Here is a 17,286-nt window from a genome sequence, read left to right as displayed (position 1 = left end):
CTTAAATTATTTCATTTTTAACAGTCAATTAAATCACACATAGCAGTATTATGTATTTTATATATATATATATATATATATATATATATATATATATATATATATATATATATATATATATATACATATACACATATACACACACACAGACACATACATACATACACACACACAGACACATACACACACACACACACACACACACACACACACACACACACACACACACACACACACACACACACACACACACACACACACACACACACACACACACACATACACGTCTATGCTACCAAGAGGGGACCGTCGCTCTATACAGGCCAAGAGGGGACCAGGGTTTCTGCTCATTTTAATAAAATAAAAATCACATACAAAATTTTCTTTTATGGTCTTTTTTCATAATATAACTGAAAATAAGTATTTTAATTTTTTTTTAAAACACATGCCAAGTGGGGACCTGAAGCTCTGGGCGACATCTACCTATCCAGCAGGGGACCTTCATAGACTGCAGAGACACTGAGTGTGAAACACACAGACTGCTGGAACACAGACTCTAAACTCACAATCTGACTTTATTTACATGCTTAACTCTAACATTTTAAACATTTATATATTATTAAATATTGTAATAGTGACATTAAAACCTAAATAATTGAGTTTAATCTGCATAAATTGTTTGTTATATATGTGCATATATATCAGTATATATATATATATATATATATATATATATATATATATATATATATATATATATATATATATATATATATATATATATATATATACTGCTCAATTTAAATGAGTACACACATTTAATCAACATCTTAGTGAATATTGACAATATGCACTCCTGTATTTTTACTAAAACACACACCAAGTGGGGACCTGAAGCTCTGAGTGTGTCTACCTATCCTTTAGAGACTGCTGGAACACAGACATTAACTCACAATCTGACATTATTTAATGCTAAACTCTAAAACCTTTTTAAAACTTTTAACATTTATATATTATTAAATATTCTAATAGTAACTTTATATGTTAAATAATTTAGTTTTACCTGCAAATACAGAAGTCAACATTTGAAGTGGATCATAAAAGTATATTTATTCAATAGCTTTAGGACAATTTTGAAGAAAAGTTTTGATCCACTTGTTGGTTGATCAACCAGATGTTGACTGCATTTTAGACTTGAAATTAAAATAATTATATATGTATATACAGTTGTAGTCAGAATTTTTAGCCACCCTGTATATTGTTTTCACCACATTTCTAAACATAATAGTTTTAGTAACTAATTTCTAATAACTGATTTCTTTTATCTTTGCCATGATGACAGCACATAATATTTGACTAGATGTTTTTCAAGACACAAGTATTCAGCTTAAAGTGACTTTTAAAGGCTTAACTAGGGTAATTAGGTTAATTAGGCAAGTCATTGTATTACAGTGGTTTGTTCTTTAAATTCACAATATGCAAATTTTATAAAAACTCATGCCAAGTGGGGACCTGAAGCTCTGAGCGGCGTTTACCTATCCAACAGGGGACCTTAGCTGGAACACTGAATTTTTAATCATAATCTAACTTTATTTAATGTTAAACTTTAGGACAAACTTTGGCCACACTAATATATTTTTCGTTTAAAACACATATTTGTTTCGGCCTTCTTTCCACACTGAGATGGCATTTTTAGGAAATGAAAAATGGATATTTACCATTTATTTATGAAAAATATGACAACGGCATTTTCGTGTTGCAGTGTGGACTGTGGAAACTGCTTTCATAATAAAGCTGCCAATGAACATCATCAAAAACATCTGCTTTAGATTAATGTCAGTTTGGTCATGCTCCAGTCTGTCTGGAAATACATGAAGAAACAGAACAAACTGACAAAAACTCAATCCAGAACTTTGGCCAAATCTCTAAGATATTTCAGAACACCTAAATATATACACTGCCCAACTTAAATGAGCACACACACATTTGATCTATTTCTCAGTGAATGTTACTGTATTTTTACTAAAACACACACCAAGTGGGGACCTGAAGCTCTGAGCGGCGTTTACCTATCCAACAGGGGACCTTTTGAAACTTTTTTGAAACTTTTTCTCTAAGATATTTCAGAACACCTAAATATATACACTGCCCAACTTAAATGAGCACACACACATTTGATCTATTTCTCAGTGAATGTTACTGTATTTTTACTAAAACACACACCAAGTGGGGACCTGAAGCACTGAGCGGCGTTTACCTATCCAACAGGGGACCTTTTGAAACTTTTAACTTTAATTAACTTTATTTAAATGATAACTTTTGAAGAATTAAACCTTTACTTATTATTAAATATTCTGAAAGAAACATTAAATGCTAAATAAATAATAGTTTTTTTTTTGATCAGGTTTCAGAGGTTTTGTTGTGAAGTGAGAAACTAAATTACCCAACTGTGTTCAGTTTCATTTTAGTGGTTAATGTCAAAATAATTAAATTTTTTATATTTATTTGAAGTATAAGAATAAAGTCTGAGTTATTTACAATTTATCACGATTGACTGATGTATGTAGTATTTTCTTTTTCTTTTCTTTTTTTAAAGAAAAATACATGATTTTGTTTCTAATTACTGGTAAGCTGGTATGTTTTTTATTCTTTTAAGTATTTTTACAGTGTATGTTTTAAGGCAATTGCTGTTTTTTAAATAATTATCAACACTGTTGTTTCAGAGATATTCAACAAGTGAAATATTAGTAAATATGAAGTCATCTGAACATGTGTTGCTCCATACTATCTAAGCTAGGCTGGTTAAGAACGATGTTTCATTTATTCGTCATTTCTCAGCATCACAAACACAACATAAAGATTTTGGAGCTCAAAACTCAATATTTGTTTTACTGCTGAATACTGTTTTTTTTCAAGGGTTTCAAAGGTTTTGTTGTGAAGTGAGGAACTAAATTACCCAGTTGTGTGTAGTGTCAGAATATTTGCATTTTTTAACATTTATTCAAGGAATAGGAATGAAATCTGATTTATTTATAATTTATCCATCACTGTAAAATGCTGGGTTCCACACAACAGAGTTGTGTTGGGAAAACATGAAGGAATTAAGTCAACTTATTAGTCCACATCTCTAGGATGTTTCAAAACACCTAAATATATACACTGTCCAATTTAAATGAGCACACACACATTTGATCTATTTCTCAGTGAATGTTACTGCATTTTTACTAAAACACACACCAAGTGGGGACCTGAAGCACTGAGCGGCGTTTACCTATCCAACAGGGGACCTTAGCTGGAACACTGAATTTTTAATCATAATCTAACTTTATTTAATGTTAAACTTTAGGACAAACTTTGGCCACACTAATATATTTTTTGTTTAAAACACATATTTGTTTCGGCCTTCTTTCCACACTGAGATGGCATTTTTAGGAAATGAAAAATGGATATTTACCATTTATTTATGAAAAATATGACAACGGCATTTTCGTGTTGCAGTGTGGACTGTGGAAACTGCTTTCATAATAAAGCTGCCAATGAACATCATCAAAAACATCTGCTTTAGATTAATGTCAGTTTGGTCATGCTCCAGTCTGTCTGGAAATACATGAAGAAACAGAACAAACTGACAAAAACTCAATCCAGAACTTTGGCCAAATCTCTAAGATATTTCAGAACACCTAAATATATACACTGCCCAACTTAAATGAGCACACACACATTTGATCTATTTCTCAGTGAATGTTACTGTATTTTTACTAAAACACACACCAAGTGGGGACCTGAAGCTCTGAGCGGCGTTTACCTATCCAACAGGGGACCTTTTGAAACTTTTTTGAAACTTTTTCTCTAAGATATTTCAGAACACCTAAATATATACACTGCCCAATTTAAATGAGCACACACACATTTGATCTATTTCTCAGTGAATGTTACTGTATTTTTACTAAAACACACACCAAGTGGGGACCTGAAGCTCTGAGTGGCGTTTACCTATCCAACAGGGGACCTTAGCTGGAACACTGAATTTTAATCATAATCTAACTTTATTTAATGTTAAACTTTAGGACAAACTTTGGCCACACTAATATATTTTTTGTTTAAAGATGAAGATTTAAACCTTTTCTTATTATTAAATATTCTGATAGAAACATTTAATGCTAAATAAGTTCTACCTGCAAATATTTTAGGCTTGACATTGAAAGTAATACATGTAATAGATATAAAGCATACAAATAAAACATACAAAAAATATATTTTTTATAATTTGCCCAATTTCGGAATGTTTATAAAAAAATCTCTCAAGTATTTTTACAGTGTACGTTTTAAGGCAATTACTGTGTTTTTTTTATTTTTATAATTAATATATATTCAGTCTTTTTACAGTTTTTACAGTTACTTTTTATGTTTTAAGGCAATAACTGTTTTCTTTTTCAATAATTATCAACACTGTTCTTACAGAGATATTGAAAAAGGGAACTATTAGTAAATATAAAGTCATCCAAACATGTGCCGCTCAATACTAAAGGCTGATTTATACTTTCTCCTGGCGCAGCATCGTGAACCTCTGCTGACAGCGTGCGCAACATACAGACGAGCCTTTTATGACGCGTCCGCTGTTGACATATTCTTTACAATGTCAGGTGGTTGTCAAAAGAAAACCCCCGGAAAATCAGACAGATAAATAGAGAAGTCATTAATAATCATATATATTTATCATAAATGTCGTTCAAGATTTTTTTTTAATTATTGTTATTTTAAACAATTTTTATAATCATTTAAGATTTTTTTATTTTCAAACTTTGTTGCATCACTTGCTTTTGTGTTTATATCTCTGACAGTTCTACCTAAAGTTTATTAACATATTAATGACAACAGAACATGGGTTGCTATATAAACATATAAGTTTATCATGGCAAGAATACAAGCAAAAAATATATGAAAAATACACAAATTCAAACAAAAAGTTACCTTAGGGCTATTACTTATTATTTTACTTGTATTTAAACTGTTTATATTTATTTGGTCATAAATGCATAACACATTACTCTGTATAATATAAACATTTTCACAATTCGTAAATTAACTGTTTAAGTTAAATGTGCAATTTTCACAATATTGACTCAAACTCTTCGTACAAATATGTAGTTTAACCCTGAAAATGTAGATAACACATAAACATCAAAACACTTCAAAACTTGTTTTTAGTCAGCGTCTAAACAAAAGTAAATTACATCTGAAGGTTTTTCACGTGGCCAATAACAGTAGCTGTCAAATCTATCTACATACGAATCATTGCACAAAAATAAAAATCGTTCAAGTCATACTTCAATTAAATAAGCAAATATATATTTAAAGGTTTGTATTTTATTTGACAAAGTATATAGTACTCTGCAGTGTTTGTGTGTGTATGTGTGTTATATTTACTATGAGTGTTACATAATACATACTATTTTACAAACATTTCTGCCTGATGATTCAAAATAGGAGACAAAGCTTTTTTTTACCTTGCTAAATTATAAAGCAAACACAAGCATGCTGACTCTATTTTTTAGATTTAGCCCATTCCACAATACACACATTACTGTCTGGCTGGTTTGTGTCCTCTACTGATATGCTAAAAAGGCAATAATGGTCCAACATTTCTGACCATTATCGCCAGTAAAGCCCAGATAAACAGGCCATTAGTACACTGTAAACTGATTGGTTAAAATTTTTCTTTCTAGTCAAAAGAATAATTTAGTTTAGTGTCATTTTAGTGTTTAATATTTCTTTGCATTTATTTGAAGGAGTTATTTAAAATTTATCACGATTGACTGTATGTAGTATTTTTTTTTAAAGAAAAATACATGATTTTGTTTCTAATTACTGGTAAGCTGGTATGTTTTTTATTCTTTTAAGTATTTTTACAGTGTATGTTTTAAGGCAATTGCTGTTTTTTAAATAATTATCAACACTGTTGTTTCAGAGATATTCAACAAGTGAAATATTAGTAAATATGAAGTCATCTGAACATGTGTTGCTCCATACTATCTAAGCTAGGCTGGTTAAGAACGATGTTTCATTTATTCGTCATTTCTCAGCATCACAAACACAACATAAAGATTTTGGAGCTCAAAACTCAATATTTGTTTTACTGCTGAATACTGTTTTTTTTCAAGGGTTTCAAAGGTTTTGTTGTGAAGTGAGGAACTAAATTACCCAGTTGTGTGTAGTGTCAGAATATTTGCATTTTTTAACATTTATTCAAGGAATAGGAATGAAATCTGATTTATTTACAATTTATCCATCACTGTAAAATGCTGGGTTCCACACAACAGAGTTGTGTTGGGAAAACATGAAGGAATTAAGTCAACTTATTAGTCCACATCTCTAGGATGTTTCAAAACACCTAAATATATACACTGTCCAATTTAAATGAGCACACACACATTTGATCTATTTCTCAGTGAATGTTACTGCATTTTTACTAAAACACACACCAAGTGGGGACCTAAAGCTCTGAGCGGCGTTTACCTATCCAACAGGGGACCTTAGCTGGAACACTGAATTTTTAATCATAATCTAACTTTATTTAATGTTAAACTTTAGGACAAACTTTGGCCACACTAATATATTTTTTGTTTAAAAACACATATTTGTTTTGGCCTTCTTTCCACACTGAGATGGCATTTTTAGGAAATGAAAAATGGATATTTACCATTTATTTATGAAAAATATGACAAATGCATTTTTTTAATTATTTATTGCCAGTTTAACATTTTATAAGATTAGTCAAATTAAAACTAACCAGTTACCAATGTTTTGAACCCCCATTCGTTCCTACTGAAATTTGCATGACTATACCAACATTAATGGGGCTATTTGAGTCTTATCCAATCATGATCCAGATACAGTAGCTGGGTCGGTTTGTGTGAATATATATTCTGGGTACTTAACAGAACCTCCATTAACTTTTTTGCTAAGTAACAAATAACAACTTTGGAGGACAAAACTGCTTGTAGATTACTACATTGGAGATTTTTCAACCTACTAAATAGACCATACAAAGAAAAGTCTACTGAGGCCATATTTCATCCAACTTTGTCATTTAAGACAGAAAAGGTAAGTTGCACATTCTCAATTTATATTATAATAATATCTAAATGCTAACATGATAAAATGTTTGTTAAAAATGCAATGTAGTGCTTTGGTGAATTTTTACTATATACTAATTTTTTATTATAATTTTTTTTGTAAGTCAGTAATGTAAGTAAAGCTTTATTTATATAGCACCTTTTAATAAAAGTAAATCGGAAAACAGGTAAAAGAAAATATATCAATATGGTCAAATGCACTGTACCCTAAATATGTTTTAACATATTTCATAGGAATATGAGACCTAGAAGAGTCTGTGCGGAAAAGGAAGCTTTGGAATTTATTGCTTCTGGAACAGATAAAGACATCTTTCAGAAAAAAGTTATAAGTCAAGAGAAAGGTAAGTTATCATTCAAGATTCTGCCTCCAGCACTGTAAGACTGTAAATCCCATCTAACAACGAATTTGATTAACACATATAAAAAGACATTAGTGTGTGGATGTGGAATGTGTGAAATCTTTAAAACATTAAAGTATGATTGGGATTGATTTTCTTTCAAATTATTTCTATACAATTAGTGTTTTTCCTGTTTAGACTGCACCAGCCAGAATGCTCCTGTATTATGATGTCACATACATTGTAAATCTAGACATACACAATGTAGACTATTTTTACTGAATATGGCTACACAGATAAGCATTTACTTAATCACACTTGTAAATACAGTATGAACCTTTTATATAAACTATTTTACTTTTTCACAACAATATGACTTACACAAAACCATATCATTGCGACCTTACAGAAAACCAGTCATAAGTGTCAATTGTATACATTTTTCTGAAAAATAAGAATAAATTAGCTTTGCATTGATTTATGGTTTGTTGAAACAGGACATTATTTGTCAGAAAAACAATTACTTCAGAAATCTGAGGGAGCAAAAAATCTAAATATTGAGAAAAAGTTTACTCTATTTTAAAAGTGGTTTAAAACTTAGCTCTAAAACTTGGTTTACCTCTTAGCAATGCATATTACTAGTCATGAATTCAGTTTTGATGTATTTATGGTAAGAAATTGTCAATGGAAAATAACTTAATGTTTTATTGATTTTTGGGAATAAAGTCAAATCTATTATTTTAACCCATGCGATGCAATTTTGGTTTTTGCCAAAAATATACCCATGCAACATAAGGTTGGTTTGTGGTCCAGGGTCACATATAAGCTATACAGTTATGGGCTTCATAAGCAGTACCACCTGTAAGGATGTTGTTTGCATTTGTTCAGACAAAAAAACATTTCCCTAAAAACTTCCTAAAATGTTGCAAATGCAAAAACACATTTATTTGTGAATTGGAGGACTCTAATAACAACATCTAAAAGGTGAACACATTTTGTTTGCTGTTTATATATATATATATATATATATATATATATATATATATATATATATATATATATATATATATATTTGTGTCGCACAGGGTTATAATCACTTATACTCTATTTATTAGGTTATGGAGTAATTGCCTGCAAAGACATTGAGCCAGGAGAATTCCTGCTTGAGTATGCTGGAAGACACATAACTGGATCTGAAGGAGAGGCTCTGTTTAAAGAGTACTCAGCTGAAGATGCCGCGTTTCTGTACTTCTACTCCTACCAGGGACATTTATATTGGTAAGATGATTGTTCTATGATAAGATGAATTGTTCATATATATATATCTATATATAGTTTGTATGTTTGCTTTAAACTTACAATCATTTTGTCAACAATTATATTCACACAGTGTTGATGGCAGTAAAGACACAGAACGACTTGGACGATTCATTAACGATGATCACATTAAGCCGAACAGCAAAATTAAAATAGTAAGTCCATCTTTGTATTATTTACTTGTATTAATTTATACCTACAGTTTCATATCATCAAGCCAAACAGCTATAATGTATTTTATATATATATATATATTCATACACAATACATGACTACTTATATGATGATTATTTGTGCGTGTGTGTGTTTGTTTGTTTGTGAACAACAGATATGTGATGGTGAAAAAAGACCACATTTATGTGCGTTTGCAACTACAAAAATCCCTGCAGGAGAAGAAATTGTCTTTGACTATGGAGATCCTGACTGCCCATGGAGACATGTATGTAAATTTGCAGTTATATAATGTGAGCAATTTATTTCATAAAGCTATTTATTTCATAAAGTTTCATAAAGACCTCATCCACAGAGGTCATGGTAAATGTATATAGTTTCTATTTATTTTATGTTTCTAAGTTATAGTTTCTATGTAATTTATTTAGTTTCTTTATTTGACTTTCTAAGTGAAAACATGACAGCAGGACTAAATCAAGAGTTACGTATTTCTTACACTTGTTTTACAGGAAATAGCCAATATGGATAATTCCTTGCCTCAACAACACAATGAGATAGACATCTCAGAGAATGTTTGCGATGATGTGACGGAATCATCATTATCCAACAATGAAGAGGAATGCTCTAAATGTGAAATGGTAATTAAGTGTTTATTTACATAACCATTGATTTGGAATAACGCAGAGACTGTTGCAAAGTAATTACATGCAAATGTTTATGAATTTCAGAACAACATGGATCAACAGCTTTCCCTTTTCGTGGAAATGTTGGAAGAAGAAGAAGAGGGAGAAAAAGAGGAGGGTGAAGAAGAAGAAGAGGAAGAAAAAGAGGATAATGATGAAGAAGAAGTAAGCGAAACAAAAGAAGTACAAGGGAAAATAGAAGCACAAAAAGCCATCCGTGGTAAACCACTTAAGAAGACAATGACAGAAATGGATGAAAGTGCTAATGATTGTCAAAATCAACATATGATTAAGGTGAAAACGTCCTCAAACAAACCATGCCAACGGATCTACGACAAAAAGAATGTCTGCCTTTACTGTGAAAAGCCATATGCAAAAATAACAAGACATCTCAAACAAAAACATCATGGAGAAGTTGAAGTTGCAAAGGCATTGTCACATAAGCAAGGCTCAAGCATGCGAAATCTTTTATTAACTAAAGTACGGAACCTGGGAAATTTCCACCATAATAGTGCAGTCCTATCCACAGGAAAAGGGGAGATCATACCAAAAAGGCAAGCTTTGAATGTGTCAGTAGCAACTGACTACCTGCCTTGCAAGTTTTGCTTTGGTATGTATGTCAAAACTGACCTCTGGAGGCATCATAAACGTTGCAAGTTACAAAAAAAAGAGAATATTCTGGTGAGGCGGAAGGTTCAGGCAAGCTGTTCCCTGCTGTTGCCCATGGACTCAACAATTTCAGCTGGACTTCAAAAGATTATTGGAGACATGACATATGATGCTGTAACCCAGGTGGTAAAATCAGACACATTAATTTTGTCATTAGGTGAAAGAATGTTCCTAAAGAATGGTGAAGTTGGACGATACCGCGCTGACATCAGAAATAAGATGAGGGAACTTGCCAGACTACTTCTTGTGGCAAGATCCATTGACAAGGACATTGTTACTTTGAAGGACTTGATCAACCCAGCAAAGTTTAACACAGTACTTGAAGCTGTGAAAAAGATGACCGGATTTGACGGATCAACAAATAGATTTTCAGTTCCATCAACAGCACTTAAACTACGACATTCTCTTATTAAAGTGGCACAAATTTTGCAAGGGGAGGCTTTACGCCACGAAGATGAAGCTTTAAAGGGACGAGCAGAGCACTTTAATAAGCTTATTGAACTGGAATGGACAATCCATGTGTCATCAAATGCACTAAAAACACTATACCAGAAAAAATGGAATAGTGCACAAATTCTACCTCTAGCAGAAGACATCAGGAAGCTTCAAAAGCATTTAAAGTATCTTGAGGAGGTCAACAAACAAGAACTCAATGACCATCCATCCAAAAGCTCATGGAGTGATCTCTCCCAAGTCACTCTTTCACAGTTAATTTTGTTTAATCGGCGTCGTGAAGGAGAAGTTTCTAGAATGGAGGTCAAAACATATCTGCAGAGAAACCACATCAACATACAGGATGATATTTTGGAGAGTCTATCACCGTTTGAGAAGAAATTATGTGAGAATCTCACCAGAATAGAAATAAGAGGAAAGAGGGGTCGGAAAGTTCCAATATTATTACCAGCAAATGTAAAGGAATCAGTAGAACTTCTAATCAAAACAAGAGAAGATGCTGGGATTTCTCAAGCTAACCCTTACATATTTGCCCGTCCCAATTATGGATCACTAGAGAACATGCGTGGATGTGACAGCTTAAAGCGATACGCTAAAAGCTGTGGGGCTAAACATCCAGAGAACATCACTTCTACTAAATTGAGAAAACATGTGGCTACAGTTTCTCAGTTACTCAACTTAAAAACACATGAACTTGACCAGCTTGCCACATTTATGGGACATGACATCTATGTCCATAGGGAGTTTTATAGACTCCCTGAAGAAACGTTGCAAATGGCAAAAGTCAGCAGAATTCTTTTTGCCTTGCAAAGTGGAATAAGCAAATATAAAGGACAATCTTTGGAGGACATAACACCTAACATAAACTGTAAGTAAATGATTTCTGTGTATTGTGCTTTATAAACAAGGGAAATGCTGCACACTTGGTAAAACTTTGTCAATTTAATATATTATAAATAATATTTAATCATTTCAGCTGAAGAGGGCTCCAGCTCAGACTCAGAGGATGGTAATTCTAAAAAACAGACAAGCAGAGGCGGTAAGTTTTAAGTTGTCATTTTTTAATATAATTATTACTAATATTGAGTTAGGAATTATATACTTAAATGCAATATGGCTATAATTTAGTGTGCAATTTTAATTAAGGGTTGCTTCTCCATGTTTCAGAAAATGCTGACAAAGAGAAAGATCTTTCTGAAATTAGGGATCTCGACTCTGGAAAGGCTGCAGCCTCTCATGAGGTGATTGGACATATGAGTAATCCACTATTGTCCTTCAGTCAAAAACGTATGTGATTCTATACACTAAAATACGGAAGTTCTAAGCATTTCTTTTTACAATTGAAAGATGTCTTTTGTGTTTTCAACTTGTATAACTCTGTAATACTGACATTACATTTTACTTATTCATTTCTTCGTATATTTAATAACCAACTAAATTTCTTTCTCCTCTCCTTCTTTATTAGGAAAACCCAAAAAGCCCTGGTCAGAAACAGAGAGGAAAGTCATAGAACTCTATTTCAAGAGCAACTTTAAAGAAATGAAGGCTCCTGGAAAAGTGGACTGTGAAAAATGCTTAAACAAAAATACAATTTTAAAGGATAATGGAAGAGATTGGAAAGCAGTTAAATACTTTGTGCACAACAGAATAATTTCGATTAAGAGGAATTTGACTCAAGGGTATCATGCTCTATATCCCTGAGAGCTTGTGATGTGGACTATCAGTGTTGAATCATAACTGTAATAGTCTATGTAAATGGAGCATCAGTGTGTCAAATAATTGATATTAGCTTGTTTTAGATGCATGTCTAAACTTTTCAAGCAACAAAGTCTATTCTGCTTGGGCCTCTCAGTTATTGAATGCCTTGTTATGACTTTGGTTTTAGCCACTTTAAAATTTTACAAATTTCTTTATTTTACCTTTAATACCACCTTTTTTCCTTTACCAAACTATATATGTTTATTGTGATTTTAAATTTACAGAAAGTGAAAGCAACTTATTTAAAAAGTATTACAGAAAAAAATATAGTATTATTTAATGTTATTGATTTTATTGTTGTCAACCTGTAGCCTGGAGCCACTTATCACTGAGGGTGGAATTGCACTACTGCAAGGGGGGTGGGGACGGGTGGGGTTGGGGGGCTGGTCTGGGGTGCTCTATTAGTGAGCTTATGCTATTTTGCAGGTAAACTCAGCTTGACAGTTTATCACTTTGAAGAGCATTTCCATTGTGTGTGCAACTTGCAATCCAACAAGTCAAAATGTGCAATAAGTGCTTTTAACAACTAAACGTTTTTAGGCAGCTGTAACTAATAATGAAATAAAACATTTTTTAAATAATAATGCAAAATAATATTAAAATAAAATGAATAAGAAAGTTTTAAACAGCAGAAAGTCATAAACAGCAACAGGTCTGTGCATGTAGCAGTGAACTCTGAAACAACCATGTTGGCAATAAAGTTAATTTAATTAATTTTGAAAAAAAATACAATTAAATGCAGCGCTGCACGAACTGTTCGCTTGAGTCTGTAAAAAAAATTGTGTGCTCTGCCAGCCGAAAGCATGTCGCGTGCACCCAAAGTGAACCCTGGCAAACACCGCGATAATGTCACAGATATTTGTTGACTTGGAAATGTGCAGCTGGCTCACATTATTTATATGACCTAAGGATGTTCAATTTTATGTTGTTTTATTTCCCTGATTGACAACTTACACTTGTTAACCAGTCCTTACCTGTTAGTGACATGTACCTTTGGAATTAAATCTAACCAATATAATGCACAATATTGACATCATGGGTCAATGATTCATTCAGTCATGACCACTAGTAGCTTTTAACTTCATATTAATTAAATTAAATATAATAAATACAATTAAATGCAGTACAACAATGAAACATGTTACCTAAACTGAGATGTGATATGTTTTTTAGGTTTAGGTCCACGGTTTGTGCACAATGCTCTTATGTTGTAAAATCAAAGCCACATATTGCAACAGCAACAAAACACTGTGGAACGTCTGATCAACACTAGAAAAGTCTCTTGAAATCAGTACTGACCCTGATAAAGCAGACATATTCACTCACAGATTCACTTTTCCACTAACAGCCACAGTTCAGCTTCTGGAATTGGTTCGCATGAACATTTTTAAACCATCAAAGTGGATTTTTAATATAATTATCTTTTTAGTTTCATCTGTGTTGTCTTGTATGTCAAATATTGAAATGTTAGCAGTGTTTTCATGAGTGTGAAATTTAGTTTATGATATTGTGACTTTGCTGAGGTATGTGTGTGTTACTGACGCGTCTGAGAGTGTGTCTTCTCTGTATAGAGATGTAAATGAGCAGCGGGGGTCAAGACAGTGGAGGAGGGGGTCAGCAGCAACACAAACTCTGCTAGCCTCTCTTCACTTTAGTCTGCTAGAAATCTCTTAAATTTAACCGTCTTTGTTGAACAAAATGGCAGTGATGCTCAAACAATTACAGCATTAATCAAAAGCTGATGAAGATATATCATAAACTATTTTCCTTTGGTTTCTTTATTTTCATGTTCTCTGTTCTATAGTTGATGATAATCTGAGATCTCAGGCCCTGTCCACAGCAATAATTGTTTTGGGTTTTTTTTGCATTCATACAAGCATTGTTTCAAGGGCTGCGAGCAGATGGAAATGGGGAAACTGGTTAAAATGGTGTGATGTGTATGCTACACCTTATAGAGTAAAACAAGCAGACAGAGTAGCAAGATACACTAAATCACAGAATAGTTGTGCTTCAGCACAAAAATGGCAACAAAGATTACTAAAGTCAGACGATTTTACTATCATGTGACTTTTGATAATCTGTGAATCCTCATGTTCTTTATGCTGCTGTTTATCATTTATTTACAACTATACCCCTGCAAAACCTGTCACAGACACATATCCATTTTAATTTAATTTAATTCAAATTACATTTTCAGCTAAAGACTGGTTAACAAACAGAAATGAAATAATAATGTTTATTTTGTTTTATTTTCCTGATTGAAAACTTACACTTGTTAACCAGTCCTTACCTGTTAGTGACATGATTAGAAATGTACATTTGGAATTAAACTTATTTAAAATGGATAAATAAGGATTAATGTCATTTCGAGCTATGGTTTACACAACACTGGTGCTGTCCTGAAACGAACTTTTTGAACAATGGCTTACAGAGTAAAAACCTGTAACTCTGGAAGAAATGGACTTTATGAAGTGTCTTGACTGAAGTTAGTTTGTCATGGGCCATGAATGAAAAGTTAGTGACTGAAATGGCAGAGGTGGCCTGATGGTGGAGAATTTGTATCCGCCATCAGCTGTTTGGACTCATAGTGTGAGAAATGAACTGCAGTTGAACTTGTCGCAAAATTATTAACAAAATACCAAAAATCACATATGGTACAATGATGAACACTAACTTGTTGTTGTGTAAAATGCAGGAGGAAACTAGCGTCTAATGCTGATGTAATGATGATAATCCAGCAATGTGCTATAACATGTCAAATGGGATCATGAAAGGAGCATTCAAAAATCAACTCATGTAAACTCCTGAATCATATCAATGCCTTATTCTGATTAAGAAACATAATTAGATTACTGATGTCTATGTAAACAAAATCATTGACAGATTACAGAGCTGTGTTTGTGCTGCAGGCACTGCTAAGTTTATTTACACTACTATAACAACATGGTAAAGCTGTGTTAACTCTGTGCTTGGTTGTGTCTTTGCCATCATCTTCTGTTTCTGTCTGTACTCTGCATGTTAATGACTCTTCTGTGAGTTTACTGTATCCAGCATATAGGTGTGGTATACACCTTTATAGGTATTACACCATTTTAACCCGTTCTCCCATTTCTTGAAATAATACTAGTATGAATGCAAAACTTTATAAATCTGCAAAAAATCAAAAAATAAATATAACAATCGTTGTTGTGTAGACAGGGCTTGAGATATCCTGAACTATAGAACAGAGCACATACAATCAAAGAAACAAAAATAAAAGTGTTTATGATATATCTTCATCACTTTTTTCTTTAAATGTTAAAAAGTGTTTTTGTTTCCTATTTTTGAATTGTCATGATTGTCATTTTGAGAAACACAGACAGTTGGAGGTTAGAGACAGAGTTAGAGGTTTGTGTTGCTGCTGACCACACCACTGTAACCCCCACTGCTCATCTACATCTCTATACAGAGCAGACACACTCTCAGACGCTTCAGTATACAACACACACTACAGAGAACAGTTCCATATGCAGAAAGTACAGAAAGACTTTGTCAGTGGTAGTAATTAATAGTGATCTGATTATTTAAAGTAACGTTTAAATATTTGATATAAAAGACAACACAGACAAAACTAAAAAGGTAATTATATAAAAAAAATCCACTTTGATGGTTTAAAAATGTTCAGGCATGAACATTTTTTCAATTTCCATCTGCTCGCAGCTCAGATTATCATCAACTATAGAACAGAGAACATGAAAATAAAGAAACCAAAGGAAAATAGTTTATGATATATCTTCATCAGCTTTTGATTAATGCTGTAATTGTTTGAGCATCACTGCCATTTTGTTCAACAAAGACGGTTAAATTTAAGAGATTTCTAGCAGACTAAAGTGAAGAGAGGCTAGCAGAGTTTGTGTTGCTGCTGACCCCCTCCTCCACTGTCTTGACCCCCGCTGCTCATTTACATCTCTATACAGAGAAGACACACTCTCAGACGCGTCAGTAACACACACATACCTCAGCAAAGTCACAATATCATAAACTAAATTTCACACTCATGAAGACACTGCTAACATTTCAATATTTGACATACAAGACAACACAGATGAAACTAAAAAGATAATTATATTAAAAATCCACTTTGATGGTTTAAAAATGTTCATGCGAACCAATTCCAGAAGCTGAACTGTGGCTGTTAGTGGAAAAGTGAATCTGTGAGTGAATATGTCTGCTTTATCAGGGTCAGTACTGATTTCAAGAGACTTTTCTAGTGTTGATCAGACGTTCCACAGTGTTTTGTATGTGAAATTTGTATGTGAAAAGCCAAATATGTGGCTTTGATTTTACAACATAAGAGCATTGTGCACAAACCGTGGACCTAAACCTAAAAAACATATCACATCTCAGTTTAGGTAACATGTTTCATTGTTGTACTGAATTTAATTGTATTTATTATATTTAATTTAATTAATATGAAGTTAAAAGCTACTAGTGGTCATGACTGAATGAATCATTGACCCATGATGTCAATATTGTGCATTATATTGGTTAGATTTAATTCCAAAGGTACATGTCACTAACAGGTAAGGACTGGTTAACAAGTGTAAGTTGTCAATCAGGGAAATAAAACAACATAAAATTGAACATCCTTAGGTCATATAAATAATGTGTCATATAAATAATTTAAATTGGACAGTGTATATATTTAGGTGTTTTGAAACATCCTAGAGATGTGGACTAATAAGTTGACTTAATTCCTTCATGTTTTCCCAACACAACTCT

At 32.6% G+C, this 17,286-nt stretch overlaps 1 non-coding gene across 2 annotated transcripts; it reads left to right on the top strand.

Annotated features, from left to right (window-relative positions):
• Window positions 1-6,948: 6,948 nt before the first annotated feature.
• LOC100003868 (uncharacterized) lies at window positions 6,949-13,549 on the top strand. 2 transcript variants are annotated; one of them, XR_660170.5, is made up of 10 exons: window positions 6,949-7,104; window positions 7,371-7,477; window positions 8,590-8,752; window positions 8,865-8,946; window positions 9,120-9,230; window positions 9,472-9,600; window positions 9,691-11,635; window positions 11,744-11,806; window positions 11,935-12,054; window positions 12,233-13,549. It is a non-coding gene; the product is annotated as an uncharacterized protein (transcript). The 2 variants fall into 2 exon arrangements; XR_012392694.1 differs by having other exon boundaries at window positions 11,935-12,008; window positions 12,233-12,752.
• The last annotated feature ends 3,737 nt before the right edge of the window (window positions 13,550-17,286 follow it).

The sequence above is a fragment of the Danio rerio genome, chromosome 2, assembly GCF_049306965.1.
Source record: "Danio rerio strain Tuebingen ecotype United States chromosome 2, GRCz12tu, whole genome shotgun sequence".
Classification (NCBI taxonomy): Eukaryota; Metazoa; Chordata; class Actinopteri; order Cypriniformes; family Danionidae; genus Danio; species Danio rerio.
Note: the sequence above shows the minus strand (reverse complement) of the source record. Positions and strands in the feature narration are given on the sequence as shown.